Source organism: Calypte anna, chromosome 9 (assembly GCF_003957555.1).
Source record: "Calypte anna isolate BGI_N300 chromosome 9, bCalAnn1_v1.p, whole genome shotgun sequence".
Taxonomy (NCBI): domain Eukaryota; kingdom Metazoa; phylum Chordata; class Aves; order Apodiformes; family Trochilidae; genus Calypte; species Calypte anna.
Window position 1 is genome coordinate 13,142,137 of NC_044255.1, and position 13,910 is coordinate 13,156,046.

Sequence of the window (13,910 nt, forward strand, 5' to 3'; positions counted from 1 at the left end):
GGCTGGGCTTGGCCTGGCCTGGGAGGAGGGAGGCACTTGCCCCAGGAGAGGGGAGGTTTCACCCTGGGCCACCTGCCTGGGACAGAGTTGAAGCATTAGCGCTCTGAAATGCTAAAAATTATAAATTGGTAGTATCTGAGGTTTGTAGCATAGAAGTAATGAATTGCCCAGATTGCATATGCAGTGCTTCAGCAGTAGCAGGACTGGCACAGGGGGCAATGCAAGGGAGCTCTGTCAGGCTCGTTTTCCTTGGAGATGTGTTCTTCATCTCCAGTTGGTAAATGGATATCCTGGGCTAAGGCCACCTTGCTTCCCACTGCCTGTTCTTTGTGAGTGTGCCCATTGCAGGGCTGGGAAGCAGTTCTGGGAAGAATTCAGGCACCAGCAGCTTCTCTGCCCAGTTCCTGCCATCCCCGCCCTGAACTGGGGGCTCAGCAGCCCTCACTGCATGCACTAGGAAATGCGTCTGAGCTGGGAAACATCTCAAGATCGTCGCAGATGGCAAAGAGTAAAGATAACTTTACGCATGTCAGGGCATGCCTCTGAATTTCCATGTACTCAGAGCTGAAAAAAATTAAATCCTTCCTGAAATTCTTTTGATGATGAGGAAAGGCAATTGAAAAGTTTTGTTTTCCAGCCTTCCAGATCAAATGATAATTTCTTTAGAATGCACTTTGTGGTATCAAGCAGCATACAGCTCAGCAGTTAGCTAGAAGCAAATATTCCTCCTCATTTTCTGTGAGTGTGTCATTAGGATAGTGTCTCACCAGTTTAGCATTGCCATTAGCAGCTGCAAATATCGTTGAACTTAAAATCATTTGCTTGTAGTTTGCTTTTTATATTTTCAAATATTGTTAATTTAGTTTGATTGCTGCCTTGGAAATAATCAGGCAATGGTTCCTTCTCCTTTCAAGCTGCTGTAACAACTGTTGGAAGTACTCTGATATTTCTACAGCTGGAAATATCAATAGCAATCAAAGAAAGTGCCCCTTTTAAACAAGCCTTAACAGTTTATTTCCCAGATGAAAGAAGAAATAAGATATTGTACCCAATGCATGCAACTTCTGTCTGCTGCTCATCTCCAGTGTCTCCTACAACCTTCACAGCAGCTCAGAGCCACTAGCAACCATGCCCAACACTGCTACACATCCTGGCTTGCTATTGCCTTCCTGCTCTTTGCTAAATCTCTGCAACCATCTTCAAAGATTTTCAATGAATGTTCTGAGCACTGCCATTAGAAAAAGGAGCTGGCAAAGCTCTGGGTCCCCAGGAGTGTCCTGAGGGAAGGCCCACAATGACCTCCTGGACCATGGGGCGGCTCTTGCTGGTGAGTGCTGCAAACCCAGGCTTGAAAGTGTGCTGAGGAGGTGCCCAGGCTCAGGGATCCTCCTCAGACAACAATGGAGGAGAAGGGTGGGATCACCCCCCAGAGCCCCTGCATCCTCGTCTTGCTTCAGCCTCTCCTCCAGGAACAGGAGGTTGTGCCCTGCCAGGTATACGGGGCCAGGAAAACTTCTTGCCCAGTTGATCTAGAAACTGCAGTTTTGTAGTGTGTAGTATGTGCAGGGGAGCATTGCATGATCTGTATTTGATGGGGAAGAAATGCTTTCAGATAGGGCAAAGATCTTGGGTCATCTGATAGAAATAAAGATTGCAGGGAGCTGTGTGAACAGTGATAAATGTTTCTCACAGAAAGGGCAGTTAATCCCGGAGGCCTCAGCTATTATTCCTCTTTCAGAACAATGCTAGGTGAAAATACCTGTCAACAGAGTCCTCTTTAAAGCCCTGAGAGCTTGAGAGGAAACTAAAACCCTGCTGCTGGTCGTATTAAGTCCAATAGACCATTTCAGCCCCAAAGAAACACCTCCTATGTGTGTTGCATAGGAGGCTTTGCATCAGGAGTGTCTGACTGTAAATCAAAAGGCAAAATAAATCAAGATGTGGTGCTTTATCCTGGCTGTTCAGGTGAAAGCCCCAAGCATTGGGCATCCCATGCTCCCAGGCCATGCTGTAGCTGGGGTGCCTCTCTTCTCTGCAGTATATTTTGCATTAGGAGAATATCAGCTGGGCTTTCTGCATGGATTTATGTTCACACCTTGTGAACCTACACCTCCAGAGAGAAAAATGATAGCCTGAAAGATAATATCTGCTGGCAGCTTTTGCACCCGCCAGAAGGAGGCATGAATTATCTCCAGTTGTTATCAGTCACACTTATAATGCAAGAGGCTTCTTTCAAGATGTGGGGGAACAAGGGCTTTTTGCACATTAAATGTTAAAAGGTAGTGTCAGCTTTCACAGTAACTTGAGGCTGCCGTTTCTTCCTGCCTTATTCTTGCTTCTAAAGTGCACCAAAGGGCATTTTTCATCTTTTTAGTAGGCTTATCATTATTAGACATCCAAAGCAAAAGGGCTTTAAACACCCTGAGTGTCTCCACAGACAGGGGTCATTCAACACCTGCCTGCAATGCAGGGCATCCCTTTTGCCTGCAAGGTGGGACCTCTGGGGAACGAGTGTCTGAGGCAGGGTGAGCACAAGTGGGCTTTGTGCATGGGTATGTGACATCTTTCATGTCATCCTCTCCAGCCTCTGAAGTAGGGGCAGGGCCCAGCAGGGGGAACGAGGCCTTTCCTGGCACACGGGCAGGCATGGCTGTGCTGCATACAGGACCCTGGGGGTCTGCAAGTGGCATTTTGCAGTAGGAACCCCCAAGGCAGAGCTCCAGGTGATTTGGAAAAAAAAAACAGAACAAAAATAATACAACAAATCAGAAACAGGAGGGAGGTGCTGGTTGCTGTTAAACACAGGGGCAAGCAGCAGCTCACTGTGTGGTCATGGCTGCTGTTTTCATGCACCTCGGAGGAAGTTATTGGACACTGTGGGTTTTGTTTTCCTCCAATACATGTCATGCAGATGTGACGTGAAACACAGGTGAAAACTGTGAAAAATCCATACTGGTGTCAGCCCAAAAGTTTGTAAGAACCACCCTCTAGCAGCAGGGTTTTTCCAGCCTTGGCCGTGGTGGGACCCCTTCTTCCCAAGCAGGGCCTAATACCCCTGCCATTTATCTGAGCCAGTTCCATGCAGAGGCTGCACTGAGCTCCCTTTTCTTGGAGAACTGCTGTTCTGACCTCTATGTTGGGCTCTTCCTGGCAATTAGCAACCACCCAAGCTAATCAACACCTCCTGGCAGAGCATTGCCATGGCCAGGAAAACAGAACCCTGTGCTTGATCTGGTGCTGGGAAGCACCAAGAGCTCCAGCCAGGAGGGCAGTTTGTGAAGCAGGATGGCTGCCAGCTGGAGGGTGACTCCCAAATCCCCGGGGAGCAGCAGCCAGGGCAGGAAAGCCCTCGTGGTTGGCAGGACTTGTGCTTTGCAGCAGGTTATACTCTGGAGCACAGGGAGTGGGATTGCTATGTGGCTCCTGGGAAGTGATAAGCAGCCATGTATGGCTCTTGCCTAATGTCACAGCCTGATTTCCAGTGCTGTTGAACTCCTTTGGGAAGAGGAGCCACCGAAACTGGGCCGTGGGCCAGCCTGCACCCTGTTGCTTGTAGAACACAAGCTCTTCCACCCTTCAGTTTCCCAACAGGCAGAGCATCCTCCTGTCACACTGGATCCTGCACATCTTCATGGCTCTCAGTGCTGCTCTTGGCCTGTGCTGAAACAGGGATGAGCAGAGCCAGGCCAGGTCCTTCTGTCCCTGCCTTGCTGTCCCCTCTGGCTTTGTGGCATGCTGCAGGCTTGCTATGCCCATGGAGCTCAGCTGGGGGTCCCACCACCGCTGGCAACCCCTGGGCAGTCACCCCTGGACCAGTACCTGGGCTTTACACAGCACGTGTGCTGGGCTGGGCTCATCCTGCCTTCAGTTAATTGAGGAGGCAGCACTGCAGCATCCCCAAGCTGAGGGAAAAGGTGACTGGGGGCAGAGGGGACTTCAGGAGGGAATTGCCCAGAGGGAAGTTGCCAGGGAGGGCAGCTGCCTGCTGGAGGGATTAGTGGAGCTGGGGCTCTAGGCAGCCCAGCCTGCCAAGCCGTGCTGATTTGGAGGGTTGAGGGGAAAAGAGGAACATGAATTAAATTATAGCCAGTAAATTTAATTTAATTTACTCTGCTTTCAAGTGCACTGGGCTGAGGGACTCTTGCTTGTCCTGCAGGCTGGGTGCTGGGGTCTGCACAGCCCTGGCCATGGTGCATGATGACAGTGGCATGGAGCTTCCCTGCCCACGGCCAGAGCCTTCAGCATCACACCCATGTACTTCCAAGCAATTTGCTTTTGCAATTTAGCAGAGGAGCTTCCACATCACCAGAGAGAGAAACAATCTGACACGATGTTCCACGATGCTCCTTAGGGTGAATGCTGAGCAATTACTCCAATTACATGTTGAATTACAGGACCCTGGTGGCTTCCACAAAAGGACAGATTGCAGAATCCAACTTTAATCATGGCTCAGGTGTTGAGCTCTGCTGCCTTCAATTTGAAGACCATGTTTGTAGTCCCTTGTGGTCTCTAATCATGCTGCTTATCATCCTCTTTTTATCCATTCCTCTCTTTCTGGCATGCATGTCAAAGAAATTAATATATTAATCAGCCAAGTTTTCTTTACTGCTTTCCTGTCAGCAGCAAACTGTCTTCTAAAAAGGAGCAACTGTGTGTCTTCAGCTGGGGTTGCCTAGGAGAGACGTCCATCAAAACGCAGCAAGTGACAAGCTCACAGTGACCGTGATTTGGTGCTCCAAGTAAATGATGAAGGATGGGGCTCAGCAGGCAGGAGCAGACCAGCCAAAAATCCAGGTACTCCCTGATGCTGTGTTTATGCCAATACTTACAAAAGCCCATCAATAACTTCTCTGTCTGCACCCTGCTGAAAGAGGCTGGCGTGGGGCCGAGTCTTATGGCCAGGAGCTGGAATCCATAAACATGGATTTTGTCCATAGCAGAGCTGCAGGGCTGTGTCATGCTCCCTGCCCACCTGGAACATGTTCCTTCCAGTTTAACCTAAGCTCAGGCCAATGAGGGCAATCATACTGGGAGACAGGGATGAAGAACCACATCACTCAGAAGCTTATTTCCATACACACCTGGATGCTTCAAAACGTCAGGCCCTGTGACCTTCCCAGGATGCCCAGGTGACAGCAGCCATTGTCCTGCCCTCTAGCCCTGTGTACTCCATCACGTGGCATGCAGAAGCCACACGTCCCCATCCCTAAGGAAGCAGCTGTGTCCCCACCTGGAAAATGATGGGACAGTTTCCATCCAAGCTGCAGTGCCTGAGTGTGGCCAAGTGGGACATCCCCTGAGGGCTGGGGCTGCTCAGGCACAGAAGGCTCCCCCCAGGGTGGAATGAATCAGCTCCTGCTAACACTTTTCTGGTGAAGACCTATCTCATGCACAGGGACCTCACCTGGCTTCAGAGACCATGACAGCCAGGTCAGGGGCACACAGACTGAGCTTACCCAGCCCTCACTAACAGCATTGCCAGGGATGAGGAACCCACCACAGGCTTTGCCAGAGTATTTTGGGAGCCACCTACCCTCACTGAAATCCATCCCTTCTTTTCAACCAGTTTCTTTTACCCTTGTCTGCTGAACAGAGGCATTGCCAAAGATTTAATCACATCAGAAAGAGTTTTAATAAGCTGGGATCAAGTCAGCCCTTTAACCTCTTTTTCTAACCCATGCGGATTGTGCCCTGGGAATTTCTCTCCATTAAAAGTCTGTCTTCCCACCTCCCTGTTGGTCCCTGGCTTCCTCCTCAATCTTTATTGAGCCTCCTTGCCTCCTCCCAAAGTGCTGACCCCTGCGCTGGGCATGGCTCTGTGGGTAGCTGTGTTCAGACCCTTCCCTAGGGAGGCATCTTTTCCAGGACAGTTGTCCCCAGCCCCCTGGGAGCAGTGTCCCCTCTCCTGGGCACTGGGTGCTGTGCTGGCAGTACTGGGGCCATGGCCATGCCAGGATGGCTTCATTTGGACCTGAGCATTTTCTGCCTTCGCTGAGAAATGGAGGTGTTAAATAATGGAAGGATGAGAAACAGCCCCCACCAGAGGCCCCTGGAAACAGCGGGCTCGAGCAGCGGTGCCATGCATGCAGCAGTCTCTGGGACCTCTGGAGTGTCTGGATGGATTTCCAGAGCAGTAACTTGGTGCTTGCTCCTGGCAGCTGGAAGTGCCAAAAACATGACGCAAGCTTCTTACATCAGCACTGTCACAAGTTTGACCGATGGGAACAATCTGAAGAATGTGGCCGTGCCAAGATCTCTTTTCCATAAAACGGTGCTAATTGACACTAATGATGTTTCCCTGCTTCAAACCTTTATCGATTGAGCCTGGTGGTGGCCGTCCCACCCCCCGGCACAGGACTGATGTCAGCTGGGCTGGCTGGGGACATCCTGTTTACTCCATGGAGGTAGGGGCAGAGTGCCAGCACTGGGACCCCGGGGGAAGTCCAAGGGACCCGCAGGCGCTAATGAGATGGCTCCTCACCCAGCTCCTTTACACTCGCTGATGTGTCAGGCCTGATGATTTAAAAATCTAACCTCAATAGCTATTGTTTAACATCTTCCTGAAGCCCTCATAGGATGGAAGGTGTTTTATAACAATGATATTTCATTTTATAATGTGCTGTATTGTTTGGCTTTTTCGGGCCAAATGCTGGGTAGAAGTATTTGTCAAATATCTCTCGTTTTCAGGGTTGCTGTCTACATGATTTGTCACCCTCTGCCTTTTTGGGCCAAGCAGAGATTTCTCCTTCTGCTCACTGCCTCTTTCATCATAATCACTGCCTCTCGTGCTTTCCTAATGTACATGTACATGTACTTTATCATCAACTGATGCTTTTTATTCTTGTCTTTATTTTTGCAGCTGCCTTCCCCTCTTGCAAAGCTTGTGATGTGCAGACCAGCATCTTATTCTGGTTGCAGCTCTCTGCCACCGCTTTGGGATTTCTATTTGCACTTCTCATTCCTCTCTGATTGTTTCCACATTTCATGGTGTTGGGCTTTCCCACCCACTGATTATTCCACAGGGCTGTGGCATTGTCCTCCTCTGTCCTCTCTGTGTGGGCACTGACCTACAGGTCCTGCTCCCTTTGGGCTCTCCTGGTATGGCACTAAGGCAGTGCCCAGTGGAGCAGAGGTGGATGTGGAGGTGTGGGTGGTTGGGCAGGTTCTTGCTGGGTGGGTGTGATGGCTGCTTTCATCCCCTTCAGAGGCAGATAAGCCTTTCATGTAACCCCCACACATGCTTAAAAGCACCAGAGCCAACACCCAAAACCTGACCCACATGCAAAGTATGGGGAGTGGGCTCCTCTGGGAGTGTGGGCACCTGCAAAGTGATGCTCCAAAGGAGCATCCCCACTAGGGTAGGAGGTGCTCCCCACTGCTGTGAGATGCAGACACAGGACCCCTGAATGACCCTCCCCAGGGAGCATGAGTGCTGGGTCACTATGACTTTGCACAGAAACATGTTTTGGTTCCAGTAGCAATAAGAAAACAGAAAGCAGCCTGCTCTCAAAGGTGCATCATGACAGCCTAAAGTGCTGAGACCTTGCTATGGTCTCAGGCTGAAACCTGTTCCAGCTCCATCCTGCTCCAAAAGAGAACAGAACTGGAGTGGGCTGCTGGTCTGGGGGGGGCGACTCTCCCACATGTCTGGGTGCCCAGGAGGTGTCCCACACCCGCTGCTGGGAGTAGGTGCTGTCACCTAAATATCTCTAACTGTGGTATGCCCAATGCACACGTGTGCATGGCTATGGCCAAGGCTGAGCTGCATCTCCCATCACATTGCTGTTCCCTCCCTGGTGATTACCCTTCCCCAGGAGTTCCTGAGCAAGTGTGGCCAGGCCAGCCATCACAGCAGGCAGACTGAAGCAAGATATAGGTACCAATTAATTTCTTCTCTACAAATTATCAAATCACAAACTTGCTTTTTAATTGTACACTCTTTGAAGGAGGCTGGGACATATTTCTGCCTACGGCTCACCAAAGACCTGCATGGCAGCTATTTATGGTGGGTGGGGACTGGAAAACTCTCCAGCCAGGCTGAAGAGCAGTACCCCAAGGTAACACCCCTTCCAAGCTACTCCAGCCCCTCACTCCTTCCTCTGCCACCTTCACCCCAGCAGATGCACTGTGTGCTGTGCACCCCAAATTCCTCTTTCCACTTCCCTGAGCAGAACCTCCAGCAGAAGCAGAGCCCTGTGCCACAGAGTAGGAACCCAACTGCGTGGCAGCCCCTGGGCTGCACACCCAGCATCACTTGTTTCCTGGCTTGTTCTCCTGTGCCCCAAAAATTCTTACCAGCCCTCCCAGCCCCCAGGCACTTCCTGCAGGGCTGCAGGCCCTGTGCCAGAGCTCATGTGCCAGCTTCACCATCATGGCACTGGGCTTGCACCAGGACTGACTCAGTTGTAAGAAGAGGGAAGGAAGTAGAAGATGCCCATGGGAAGGGCAGCATCCTAGGACACAGAGTGCTGCTTCCTGGACACTGCCCTACACACCCACACCCCAGGAAGCTGTGATGTCAGGTGTCTGTAGGTATGAGAAGGGCAAAAAATCTAACAGAGGTATGATAGGAGGCTGATGTAGTTGGTACAGGAGCTTCTCACAGCTGCACCTCAGGAAGACTCTGGCAGCTGAGTAATGTGAGAGCTCTCTTGGCACCCCACTCAATCCCACAGCACAACATACCTGCATGGTCCTCTCACTGACTTTTTTTTATTGACCATCCACTGGCCTTCATGCACCCCAGCTGGCCCTGGTCAGGTTATTTAGGTGGTGCAGGTAGGGATAGGGGGGCTCCCTTGTGCATGAAGGAGGATTGTTCTCATTCTTCCTAGTGCTCATGACCTGCAGCAACAGCTGATTCTCCTGGCTCCTGGTAAGCTAGTTAGCATTTGATCTATCACATTATAGGAAAAATGCCAGTGATTTGTGGTGGCTTTTTTTGAATGTCATATTTACCCTTAAGGCTCAGTTCTCCTTCCTGTGTGTCTGTGCCCACCTGCAAGGTCTTACCTTTCATACCAGTCTCTTCGAAGACTTGTTTTGCTTGTAAGGCAACTTTTCCCTATCTTTTTGTGGCAGGAGACTGGTGTGGTGTCACCAGAGAAGCAGTTTTGGGCAGGTGTCTGTACCTGAAGGTCTATAAAACTCAAATGTCTTGATCTAGTGTTTGCAGCAGTCCTGCTGAGAGCAGGAGGCTGGACCAGAGGCCTCCAAAAGTTCTCTGTAACCTGTATTTTATTTCTCTCTGGGTGCTGTGTCCAGCACAGGCCAGTAATTTATAAGTAGTTTCACCATCACCAGGCAGCCTGGTTGCTTTCATCAGCTGTGGTCCCTGGGTCATGTCCTCTGTCATTCCTTCCCTTTACCAAGTCTTTCATTCTTCATAGCACCTGTGCCCTCAGGTCCTGGCCTGACCTTGTGTTCATGGTTTCAAGGTGTATTTGGGGCTGTGGCTGTTCCCTGGGTGATTCAGATCTCTGGCACTAGCAGAATGTGTCCCTTGCTGCGTATGGCACCATTAGTTTGTGTCATCTGCTCATCTTACCAGGAAAGATTTTTTCCTAGTCATTTAGTTAATTGGTTAAAATATTAAATTATGCAACACCAGGATTTTATCCCCTGGGAGCTGCTCTTAACAGCCAAATGGCATCTCTAATTCTCTCTTGTGCTTCAAACTTGGTCAGAGCATCTGTTTGTGTGTGATGTTTTTTGCTCAGATTGTCAAGTGGCATTAAAAACCTTGAGGAAATTGGATTGCAGTGCAGCTTCTCAGGCAGGGCTGGACTCTTCTCCAAAGAAAAAAAAACAAAAAACAAAACAGCAGCTCTGTTCTGCAGATCTCTCAAGAACTATGCTGGCAGAGAGAATAAAGAGGTTAATTGCATTTGGGCATCACTGTGTACCTTGGTGCTTTGGGTATTTTGCTGTGAGGGGGAATTGATGGCTTTAGGGTGTTCCTTGCCTTTCCCCTCTCCAAGCTAAGGCCCTGGGCACTGCCTGGGTTTGCAGCTGACCTCCTGCAGCTCCTGAATACCACACTGCATCAGCTCCTCCACTGCACAGGCACTGACATGGCAAAAATGAGAGGAAACCAATTAAAAATACAAAATGGGAGAAGCAAGTTCCCTTTGGGGACAGCAAGGACTGTTTGCTGTCTGCTGTCGGTTCCTGGTGATGCCTTGCTGAGTATGCTTGTCCCATGTTGGGGTCTGGGTGGTTACAAGGTCGCTGACAGTGTGTGCACCAAACTTTGCTTGTGTGCGGTGAGATGGGGTTTCAGACTATTCTCATCTCTAAAAGTTGGGTTTTTTTTGTTTTTGTTTTTTTCAAGTAGTGGCTGCTTGCAGGCCTCCCGAAAATCAGTCCTCCCATGGAGAAAACCCCTTCCAAGCACTTCTTGCCCCTCCTCCTTGGCAACTCTAACACCCGGAGGAATAAGCTGCACAAGGATGGCCCCAATCTCGGTGTAACATGATAAATTATGTAACACAATGTCACAATTATGCATTTATGAAAGGGAAGTAGGGCAGGGAGCTGCCAGAGATTGCTCTGTTCTCTGGATGAGCAGCACCCACGAGCTTCTGCTGAATGAACCGTGACCTGGTGAGGTCACTGCCCTCAGTGCTGCAGAATGGGTGGGAACTTTCAAGACCCACTTTTTTTAACTCCAGAAGCAGGGGAGTAGGGAAAAAAAAATAAGAAAGACTTAACAAAGGGAATAAACAGGTAATTTCTGCAGACAGCAGCAGACTGTTTTGCGTGATGCTTGCACAGCCCCTTGGCAGCCTGCACTGAATTCTTTAACCAGGGTCAGTCCGGAGCCTTTCTGGACCTTCTGACCACTGCATCTGCAGAGCCTCTTCTTGCAGTTTCTGTAACGATACACTGAGCACTCATGTTTCATCTTCCTCGCTGCACCGGGAGAAGAGTAAACACATTGTGATTTTTTTCAAGAGCTTGTCAGCAGTGGGCAAAGAAATGCAGAGACTGAACCGAGATGACTGGTTTGAGCGATTTGGAGCCCGCAGGAAGAGTCAGCAGCCTGTGTTTCATCTCCACTTCCTCTGCTCCAAACACAGATGGGAAAAACAGGAGGGGGAGGGACGAGGGAGAAGAGGGGAAGAGAAAGTGAGAGACAGGAGGAGTGAGATCTCTACTACAACACTAACAGTGGTTTTGGAGCAAAGCTCTTCTGTGGGGTAAAGCAGAATTAGGGAAACATTTTTTTTTATTTATTTACTGTTCTGACTGTCTTGATCTGAGAGACTGGAGACAGTTGCAAAGTAAATAATTAAAATACTTATGTTTATTCCTCTAAGAGTAAGGAGTGAGCACTGTGGCTGGTGCTGGCTCTGGTGGTGGGCTGGTAGGGGGGCTATGCTCCCATGGGTTGGTGCCTGGGTATGCATGGCTGTAGGAGGTGCCAGGTAGCTGTATGAAGGTGTCTGGAAGTATGTGGAGCCCACTGGAGCTGCTTGGTGTCCCTGCAAGCAGCAATATCCCCACCATGTGCCTTGGAGTGGGCTTCTGGGTGCATTGCACAAAAGTGAGGTATCTGAGATGAGAAAGAAGCCAGTGCCTGCACTGGGAGAAATTGTGGAACTTAATTTCCGCTCCATATTCCCCAGGGCAGAGATAAACTTTTTTTCCCAACATTTCTGCCATGTGCCTCTCTTTTGAACTCTCCCAGGATCTGCAGGCTGGGTTTTGAATACATACACAAGGCCAGAGGAGCAGGACTGAGCACGTGCACGGATGCACACACAGGTCCCCATGGCCCACTGCATGCCCAGAGAGGCAGAAATCCTGAGACTGGACATGGGGGGAGATGACCCAGACCTCCAGCAGACAGGAGCTGTTCCCATGCACATGAGCACTCATGTGATGCAAGCCGTAGAGGCACTCGTGTGCAAATGTCGGGTCCAGTCCTGAAAGCATTTGTTCAGGGTGGAAGAGCCTGAGCTGTGATTCTGTTTTCCAACTCCAAAGGTTATCAACATCCTCCAGGTGAAGCAGGGAAGCCAGGTCATGACAGCTCCAGAGTAAATCTGCAGCAGGAGGAGACATCTGCTTTCAAAAACAACCTTTGCAAGGTCATCTATGAGCAAGGAGAAGCAGCAGCAGAGGGCTGTAGCACTTTTTTTTTTTTTTTTTAGTTCAGCTCAAAAAGGCTGGATTTTGCCCTTTATTTATAGGAAGGAAAGCATGTGATGACAGGTCCCTAGAGCTTTTATTTTGAAGCCAAATGCTTAGAGTGCATGAAGACAGCAAAAGCATTTTCCTTCAGGCGATACAAATCAAATAAATGGAGACAGCTCACTGCAATTCAGTGGAACAGACAACATGAGCTGCTCCACTCCTGTTGGGGTGTCAGGAAGGCATCCTGGAGGTAGCCAGGACTGGTGGTGTCAGCAGCCCTCCTTCCTGAGATGTTTCGTACTTGCTGGGGTCTGCATCTCTGCCCTGGTGCATCATGCTGGAGCTTCTGCAATGGGGCTTTCCCCCGTCCTTGTGAAAGATGGGTGTGTGAGGCTGTTGGTAGTGTTTAATTATGGTATACAGAATAAGCTTCAGGAGAGACTGTCTGGTTTAGTAGACTCCATTTAATGTGCAAAGCTGCGTGGTGTTCTACTGGGAATATGTGGGGTTTCTTTCTATTCTCTGTGTGGTAGCGGGACTGTGATGGGGCACTGTGCTGCTCTTCCAACCCTCAGTGCTGTAACACCATGGTCCAGGCTGCTGCTCCATCCATACAAGAGAGAAGCTGCAGAGAAGGGGCCTGCCCTTGTGGGCTGGTATTGCAAGGTTCTCTGAGCACAGTGGAAGGGAGGGGGGCATGTGTGTAACTCCTAAAGGATGTGCTGGCACTCAGCAGAACTGGCCCAGGCTTCTCTGAGCACCCCTGGGTGGGGGTGAACGTGGGCTGCAGAAGAACAGTTGCCTGGTGTGACCCTGGGGAGCTGCTGTGTGCTGGCCCCATTCTGGTGGGGAGGTCAGAGCTGTGGCCCATGCAGATGGGCTTTTGGGAAGATGTGGTTGTGCCTTGGGAGCAAATGGGTGCTGGGTGCAGTTAAGTCACCTCTACTGGGCTAACATCTGCTAAACAAATGATCCTCAGTGCAAATTGAATTATAAGCAATACTAAAGGCAAGAAATGAGCCAGTGGATTTCGTAACAGCTCTAGAGCTCTTATCCTCTCATTAATGGGGTTTTGCAGCTGTCATAAGTGAGCCATCTCCCTGGAAATAAAACATTTTCTTTACAAACAGCCCTTCAAGTGTTGCAGGCTATTTAATAGATGGGGCTTGTTTCTAATTAAAAGAATAATTCATTAGCCTGGGCAGTTCGTGGCTGGATTACCTGCCACAGCTGCAAGTTGGAGCAGTCCAGAGGAGGCCAATAGGTTTTTTGTAATCCTGCTGAGCAAGAGGAACCAGAGCTCCCCTCCAATGCTGGTTTGGAGTGGCTCACCCTGATTCCTTCCCCATTCTGCAGAAGGTGGTGTGCAGCATGGGTACTCAGTGCCTCCTTACCCATCCTCTGGCCAGGAGTTGGTGTTTTGCTTACCCACATCACAAACAGTGCAGGGAAGAAGCATTTGTTTAAAGCCCCTGGAAATGAACGAGTTGAAGCAAGGCTCTGTGGCATTGGCAAAATACCAGTGAGAAATCCATGTAATCCCATCATGATGGGTTGAGTACATCTCCCCATTTGATTTACTGGGCTGGTACAATGTAGATTTTGAAAAAAAACAGCAGCTCTGCTCTCCATCCTGGCCAGCTCCTGTCACAGCTCCTGGAGCTTCTGCCAGAGGCTGTAAACCAGCTCCCTGCATCTCCTGGCTTTGGTGGAAGGGTCTGTCTCCTGTTGACCTTTGCTCTGCCCTGTCCCACAGGTGGCTGTGGCCA